The following is a 9,442-nucleotide window of genomic DNA, read 5'->3' as shown; positions in this document are numbered from 1 at the left end:
AAGGGACCTTAGATGAAATGCCCAACGGTGCAGAAAGGGTACTTGAAAAGTCCACCTCCAAAAGAAAGACAGTGCATTAAGTAGTGAGCTGAAATTGCCACAATCAAAACATCTGGCTCAGAACTGTTCATTTGTAAAAGAACTGCAGGGGCAAAAATGGAGAAGAGACTGAGAGAAAGGAGGTCCAGTGATTGGCTCAAATTGGGACCCATCTCAAGGGGAGGCTTGAAGACACTATTACTGATGCTATGGTATGCTTGCAGACTGGAGCCTAACATGGCTGACCCCAGAGAGGCCCAACAAGTAGGTGACTGAGACAGAAGTAGGTCCTTATGCCCAACCAATGGACTGAAGTCTGGGGCCTCTGTGGTTTAATTAGGGAAAGGCTGGAAGAAGCTGAGGAGGAGGGCAATCTCATAGGAAGACCAGCAGTCTCAACTAACTTATCATCCTGAGATGATAAGTGAGAATATCATCCTGAGTGAGGTAACCCAATTACAAAAGAACACATATGATATTCACTCACTGATAAGTGGATATTCGCCCAAAAGCTCAGAATACCCAAAGATACAATTCACAGACCACATCAAGCTCAAGAAGAAGGAAGACCAAAGAGTGTATGTTTCTGTCCTTCTTATAAGGGGGAACAAATTACAGAGACAAAGTGTGGAACAAAGACTGAAGGAAAGGCCATTCGACTGAATAAGGAATCACCATTGGAGGAGTTATAGAAATGACTGAAGAAGCTAAACGGGTTTGTAACCTCTAGGAAGAACAATATCAACCAACCAGACCCACCAAAACTCCCCGGGACTAAACCACCAACTAAAGAGTACACAAAGAGTGATCCATGGCTCCAGCTGCATATGTAGCAGGGGTTGGCTTTGTCTGGCATCAGTGGGAGGAGAGGCCCTTAATCCTGTGAAGGCTCAATGCCCCAGTGTATGGGAATGCCAGGGCAGGGAAGTGGGGTGGGTAGGTGTCTGGGGAAACACCCTCAATAGAAGCAGGGAGAGAGGTGATGGGATAGAGGGTTTCCAGAGGGGAAACCAAGAAAGGGGATAACATTTGAAAGTTAAATAAGGAAAATATTCAATAAAAGAAAAAAATTAAAATGTGGTAAAGGGAAAAAAATCAGAGACTTCCCCAACTCCCACTGTTGGAAGTCCCACAGGAACATCAAGCTACACAACTCTAACTTAAATACAAAGGACCAAGCACAGACCTGTACACACTCCATATTTATCTTGGTTTTTAATTTATTTATTTATTCATTCACTTTGTATCCCAATATCAGTCCTCTACTCCTAGTGCCCCCCTCTCCCAGGTCCTTTCCCCATTCCCCACTCTTCTCTTCTCAGAAGTGGTAACTCCCTGCTGAGTGTCACTCCCTCTCAAACAATCCCCCAACCAGATCCCTTCATCCTCCTCTACTCAATCCTACACTCACTACATACTTCAGGACTAGACACATCCTTTCTCACTGAGGCCAGATAAGACACCCTAGTTACAGGAAGGAAACCCATAAGCAAGTAACAAACTCAAACAGCCCCTGCTCTGAGGTCCATATTTGATGCTTTGTTCTATATGAGCCCCTATAAGCCCTGCTTAGTTGATTTTGTGAACCTTGTTCTCCTGATAACTTCAATACCTCTATATCCAAGAATCCTTCCTCCTCTTCTTCTGGCTCCAGGTTTCTGTTGGCTCCACCTAGTGTTTTCTGTGGGTCTCTATAACTGCATTCATTTATTGCTAGATGACAAGGCTCTGATGATAATCAGGCTACGAACCCATCTTTGGGTTAAAAATGGGGTCCTGCATCTGGTCCAGGGCTCAGGCCACTGGGTGAAGCAGGACATGGGATCTTTTGACTACAGTACCCCCACAGCACTGAAGGTGGGCATAGGGCTGTGAGAAGCCACAGGACCCTGCACCAGGGTTGGGGAAGGTGCAGTCTGAGGATCCCCGCTGTAGGAGGCTCTAGCTACAACAGGAGCCAGGGACCCAGGAAGCATGATCGAAGTCACCACAAACCAGGTCACCAGGGTTCAAGGTCTGTTCTTGACCAGGGACCAGGCTATGTGTGCACAGCTTACTGCTCCACACCCATCTATGAGTTTAGCAGATTATCATGAGGAATCATGTCACTGATTTTTTTTTCAATTTATGTTTGGTTCTATCTTGTTTTTTTTTTGGGGGGGAGGGCTGTCCTGTCTCTGGTTCCTGGGTATCCAGACAGTGTCCTTCTAGTGTTGTGGGCTTAAAGTTGGACCATTGGTTGTTCACTCCCATGAGCTTGCACCACCATGACCCCAGCACATCATGCAGACAGTACAGTTTATAGGTCCAAGGTTTTGTGAATGGGTTGATGACCATTCTCATCAGTTCCAGGGAGTTTTTATTACACTAGAATTCTACATTCTCCACTTGTGTGCTGCAGTTCCAGTTGTCTCTCCCAGTACTCTCTATCTCTTTTCTTCCCAATGGGTCCTGCTCCCTCCAGTTTCCATTACCACCAAACCCAGTCTATCCCTCATTCCATAAGCTCTCTGGATCTGTACATCATCCTTCACTTAACAGCTAATATCCACATATGAGAGAGTACATGCCAAATTGTCTTTTGGGGATTCAGTTACTTTACTCAGAATGGTTTTCTACAAAATTGACCACATACTTTATCACAAAGCAACTGTCAACACAAACAATAAAGTTGAAAAACCAGAGAGCAACAGATGATGAAAGGCAAATGCAAGAATCTTACCAACAGAAACCAAGACTACTTGGCTTCATCAGAACCTAGTACTCCCACCACAGCAAGTCCTGGATACCCCAAACAACAGACAAGCAAGATTTGGATCTGAAATCATATCTCATGATGGTGATAGAGGAATTTAAGAAGAACATGAATAACTTCCTTAAAGAAATATAGGAGAACACAGGTAAACAGTTACAATCCCTTAAAGAGGAAACACAAAACTCCCTTAAAGAATTACAGGAAAGCACAAACAAACAGGTGAAGGAATTGAACAAAACCATCCAGGATCTAAAAATGGAAGTAGAAACAGTTAAGGAAACACAAAGAGAGAAAACTCTGGAGATAGAAATCCTAGGAAAGAAGTCAGGAACCATAAATGCAAGCATCACCAACAGGATACAAGAGATAGAAGAGAGAATCTCAGGTGCAGAAGATACCATAGAAAACATTGAAACAACAGTGAAAGAAAACACAAAATGCAAAAAGTTCCTAACTCAAAACATCCAGGAAATTCAGGACAAAATGAGAAGATCAAACCTAAGGTTAATAAGTATAGAAGAGAGTGAAGTCTTCCAACTTAAAGGGCCAGTAAATATATTCAACAAAATTATAGAAGAACACTTCCCTAACCTAAAGAAAGAGGTGCCCATGAACATACAAGAAGCCTATAGAACTCCAAATATGCTGGACCAGAAAAAAAATTCCTCCAGCCACATAATAGTCAAAACACCAAATGCACAAAACAAAGAAAAAATATTAAAAGCAGTGAGAGAAAAAGGTCAAGTAACATATAAAGGCAGGCCTATCAGAATTACACCAGACTTCTCACCAGAGACTATGAAAGCTAGAAGGTCCTGGATTGATGTCATACAGACCCTACAAGAACACAAAAGCCAGCCCAGTGTACTATTCCCATCAAAACTCTCAATTATCATAGATGGAGAAACCAAAGTATTCCATGACAAAACCACATTCTCACAATATATTTCCACAAATAAGCCCTTCAAAGGATAATAAGCAAAAGTATAAAAAGTGAAAAAGCCAAAGTGTAATCTTCCAACAAAACAAAAGGAAGATAACCTCATGAACAGAATTCTAACTCTAACAACAAAAATAACAAGAAGTAACAATTACTTTTCCTTAATATCTATTAATACCAATGGACTCAATTCCCTAATAAAAAGACATAGACTATCAGACTGGGTATGTAAATAGGACCCAACATTTTGTTGTATACAGGAAACCTACCTCAGTGACAAAGACAGACACTACCTCAGAATAAAAGATGGGGAAACAATTTTCCAAGCAAATGGGCCCAAGAAAAAACCTGGGATAGCCATTCTAATATCAAATAAAATTGACTTTCAATCTAAAGTGATCAAAAAAGATAAGGAGAGACACTTCATACTCATCCAAGGTATGATCTACCAAGATGAACTCTCAATTCTGAACCTCTATGCTCCAAATGCAAGGGCATCCACATTCATAAATGAAACTTTACAAAATCTCAACGCACCCATTGCATCACATACAATAATAGTGGGAGATTTCAACACCTCACTCTCTGCAATGGACAGATCATGGAAATAGAAACTAAATAAAGACAACATGAGACTAACAGAAGTTACGAAACAGATGGATTTAACAGATATCTATAGAAAATTTTATCCTAAAATAAAAGGATATACCTTCTTCTCAGCATCTCATGGTACCTTCTCCAAAATGGACCATATAATCTGTTACAAAACAGGCCTCAACGGATAGAAGAAGATTGAAATAATCCCTGGAATCCTATCAGATCACCATGGTCTAAGGCTGCTCCTCAATACAACATAGACAATAGAAAGACCAAATACACATGGAAGTTTAACAACACTACTCAGTGATAACTTGATGAAGGAAGAAATAAAGAAAGAAATTAAAGACTTTCTAGAGTTTAATGAAAATGAAGCCACAATGAAGCCAAACTTATGGGACACAATGAAAGCAGTCCTAAGAGGAAAACTCATAGCTTTAAGTGCCTCCAAAAAGAAACCGGAAAGAGCATTTACCAGCAATTTAACAGCATATCTGAAAGCTCTCAAGCAAAAAGAAGCAAATTCACCCAAGAGGAGTAGTCAGCAGGAAATTATGGAAACAACACCCTTCACAATAGTCCCAAATAATATAAAATACCTTCGTGTGACTCTAACTAAGCAAGTAAAATATCTGTTTGACAAGAACTTCAAGTCTCTGAAGAAGGAAATTGAAAAATATCTCAGAAGATGGAAAGATCTCCCATGCTCATGGATTATTAGGATTAATAGAGTAAAAATGGCCATCTTGTCAAAAGCAATCCACATACTCAATGCAATCCCCATCAAAATTCCAACTCAATTCATCATGGACTTAGAAAGAGCAATTTGCAAATTCATCTGGAATAACAAAAAACTAGGATAGCAAAAACTACTCTCCCCAGTGGAGGGGAATGCCAGGGCCAATAAGTGGGAGAGGGTCGGGTAGCAAGCAGGGAGGGGGGAGACAACAGGGGTTTGTTCTTGTTGTTTTTGTTTTTTTTTGGTGGGGGTGTGGAGGGGAAACTGGGAAAGGAGAAATCATATGATATGTAAATAAAGAAAATATCAAATGAAAAATTTTAATAAAAGTATAAAAGAACCTCTGGTGGAATCATGATCTCAGACCTTAAGCTGTACTACAGAGTGATTGTGATCAAAATTGGATAGAATTTGTACAGTGACAGGAAGGAGGATTAATGGAATAGAATTGAAGACCCAGAAATGAACCCATACACCTATGGTCACTTGATCTTTGACAAAGATGCTAAAACCATCCAGTTGAAAAAGACAGCACTTTCAACAAATGGTGCTGACTCAACTGGAGGTTAAGATGGAGAAGAATGCAAATGAATCCATTCCTTTCTCCTTGTACAAAGCTAAAGTCCAACTGGATCAAGGACCTCCACATAAAACTAGATACACTGAAACTAATAGAAAAGAAAGTGGGGAAGAACCTTGAGCACATAGGCACAGAGGAAAATTTCCTGAAGAGAACACCAATAGCTTATGCTCTAAGATCAAGAATTGACCAATGGGACCTCATAAAATTATAGAGCTTCTTTAAGGCAAAAGACACTGTCAATAGGACAAACCAGCAACCAACAAATTGGGAAAAATCTTAACCAATCCTATATCTGATAGAGGGCTAATATCAAATATATATAGAAAGGACTCAAGACGTTAGACTTCTGAGAAACAAATAACCCTATTAAAAATGGAGTACAGAGCTAAACAAAGATTTCTCAACTGATGAATACCAAATGGCTCAGAAGCACCTAAAGAAATGTTCAACACCCTTAGTCATCAGGGAAATGTAAATCAAAACAATCCTGAGATTCCACCTCAAAGCAGTCAGAATGGCTAGGATAAAAAACTCAAGTGACAGCAGATGCTGGTTGCTGATGTGATTGCAATCTGGTACAACCACTCTTGTAATCAGTTTGGTGGTGGTTCCTCTGGAAATTTTATGTAGTAGTAGCAGAGAACCCAGCTATACCACTCCTTAGCATACACCCATATGCTCCAACATTTAATAAGGACACATGCTCCACTATGTTCATAGCAGCCTTATTTAAAATAGCCAGAAACTGAAACAACCCAGTTGTCCCTCAATAGAGGAATGAATACACAAAATATAGTACATCTATACAATGGAGTACTACTCAGCTATTAAAAACAATGAATTTATGAAAGTATTGGGGAAATGGATAGATCTGGAGAATATCATCCTAAATGAGGCAACACAAAAGAACACAAATGGTATGTACTCTCTGATAAGTGGATATTAGCCCAGAAGCTCAGAATACACAAAGTACAATCCACAAACCACAAGAAGCTCAAGAAGAAGGAAGACCAAAGTGTGGATACTTGGTTCCTTCTTAAAATGGGGAACAAAATACCCAGGAAGGAGTTGCAGAGACAAAATATGGGGCAGAGAGTGAAGGAAGGACAATCCAGAGACTGTTCCACCTAGGAATCCTTCCCATATTCAGTCATCAATTCCAGATACTATTGCAGATACCAGCAAGTGCTGGCTGACAGGAGCCTGATATAGCTGTCTCCTGAGAGGCTCTGACAATACCAGACTAATACAGAAGTAGAGGTTCACAGCCATCCATTGGACTGAGTACAGAGTCCCCATGAAGGAGCTAGAGAAAGGACCCAAGGAGCTGAAGGGTTTGCAGCCCCTTAGGACGAACAACAATATGAACTAACTAGTACCCCCAGAGCTCCCAGGGACAAAAGAACCAATCAAAGAATACACATGGTGAGACTAATGGCTCCAGCAGTATATGTATAGCAAAGTATGGCCTCGTTGGTCATCAAGGGCAGGAGAGGCCCTTAGCCCAATGAAAGTTCTGTGCCCCAGTGTAAGGGAATTCCAGGGCCAGGAAACAGGAAAGGGTGGGTTGGTGAGTAGGGAGAGTTGGAAGGGAATGGGGGGGGGCTATTTCTTGTTTTTATTTTATATTCTATTTGGAGGGGAAACTGGGAAAGGAGATATCATGTGACACAAAAATAAAGAAAATATCTAATAAAAAAACAATAAAAAACCTGTACTTCATAAAACTAGAAAATGTCAAAGAAATTTATAATTTTCTTAATATATACCACTACCAAAATTAAATCAAGACCACACATATAACTTAAATAGATCTGTAACCCTTAAGGAAATAGAAACAAATTTAAAGTCTCCCAAGCACAATAAAGCCCGGGGCCTACTAGTTTTAGCACAGAATTCTATCAAACATTCAAAGATAAGCTAACACTGATACTCCTCACAACTATTTCACAAAATAGAAACAGAGGAACATTACCACGTTCATTGTAGGAGACCATAGTTACCCTGGTACCCAAACCACACAAAGATCCAACAAATATAGAGAATTACAGTTCATTTTCCTTCCCAAACATAGATGCAAAAATACTAAGTAAAATACTCAAAAAAATAGATCCAAGAACCAATCAAAATTTCATCTATCATGATCAAATAGGCTTCATCGGAGAGATGCAAGAATGGTTCAACATATGAATATAAGTCAATATAATCCACCATATAAACAAATCAAAAGAAAAAACCCACAGTATCATCATTAGATGCTGAAAAAGACTTTGACAAAGTACAACACCCCTTCATAATAAAAGTCTTTGAGAGAATAGGCATAAAAGAAATATACCTAAACTTAACACAGACAACTTCAGCAATCTGATAGTCAACATCAAATTAAATGGAGAGAACATCACAAAGTTATTGTATTGAAATTTGTGGTTTTGTTTTCAGAGTCTAAGATTTATAATGTCAGGAGTCTTTGCCTTTTCTCACAGGCATGAACTGAGAACCCATGAAAGTACAAGTGACATTAAATAGACTATTTAGGTTTTATGTGTGTGTGTGTGTGTGTGTGTGTATGTGAGTGTGTGTGTGTGTGTATGTGTGTATGTGTGTGTGTGTGTATGTGTAACATCAATTAAGGAAATAGCATCATGTAACAGAAATTTAAAAGAACATAGGGCATGACCTTAAAAGACAACAAAGTGGGGGAGAGTAAGGAAGGGAAACAGAGGAAGTATATAATATATTTTCAAAATTTTAATATATTAATATATATTAAAATTTACATATAAAACTGTAAGATGTGTTGGTTTGGTGATCATTAAGAGCTCACACAGAGTAATTTATATGCTTGGTGATCTGGTGAATATTAGTGATTATCAGTAAAATGATTTTGGGTAATTTTAGAAGGTTATGATAGTTTTTTCTCCCCTTTCTTGGCATGTATAAAAATGACATTGGCAAATAACAATTTAAAGGCATTTTGTTAGCTAGAATGATTGATTGTAAGATAGTATTGAAGGTTTTACTCTTTTGTTTCTTTAAACTGTACTACTTCTATTTGACTTAGGATAATTTAATGAGATGAATGGTTCTTAGAATTAGATTCAAAGAATCATCTTGAAACAGTTGAGTTGATGCTTCCGTGAAACAGCTCATCACTGAGATGTCAGGGTAAGAATGAAAGTTAGTAAACTCTGGGCAAAGACTAAAGCCATAACTGTTGAGGAATACTGCTTTTCTCATAGCACCCGTGTCCACCTACCCAGGAATGAAACAAACATGACCACAGGCCATTCTGACTGAGGTAATTTCCCACTTGAAATCCTGCCGTATAACTCTAGCCCATGTCCATAAGACAGTTGAAGCCAAGTGGGCCACACTAGGAAACGAGCTTCACACCAAGCCTTTGAGGAAACATTCCATATCCAAAAGATGACAATCAGAATGAAAAAGTGGACGTAATTTGAGAGTTAAGTCAAGCTGATGTTCTGTTTTTTGATGGGTAGACTGAGTCACTACAAATATGTTTATATGAGTGTTAAAGGGGGATTAATTTACTGTCTCTGGCCAGTGTAAACTTGTTTCTTATGATACATGAATATTTTAGTAGAATCATTTAATTTTACTTACTTTTTCCTTTTTACTGAATAAGAATCTTCTAATGATATTAGGAACTAAGTCAATGATTATAAGAAAAGCCTACACGTTGGTATTGGACAAAATTTTAGTTCATCCAAAATACGTATTTCTCTTGGATTTTTTTTTTTTTTGATATTTTGTTTATTTACATGTAAC

This window comes from Mastomys coucha, unplaced genomic scaffold (assembly GCF_008632895.1).
Source record: "Mastomys coucha isolate ucsf_1 unplaced genomic scaffold, UCSF_Mcou_1 pScaffold7, whole genome shotgun sequence".
Taxonomy (NCBI): Eukaryota; Metazoa; Chordata; class Mammalia; order Rodentia; family Muridae; genus Mastomys; species Mastomys coucha.
Note: the sequence above shows the minus strand (reverse complement) of the source record.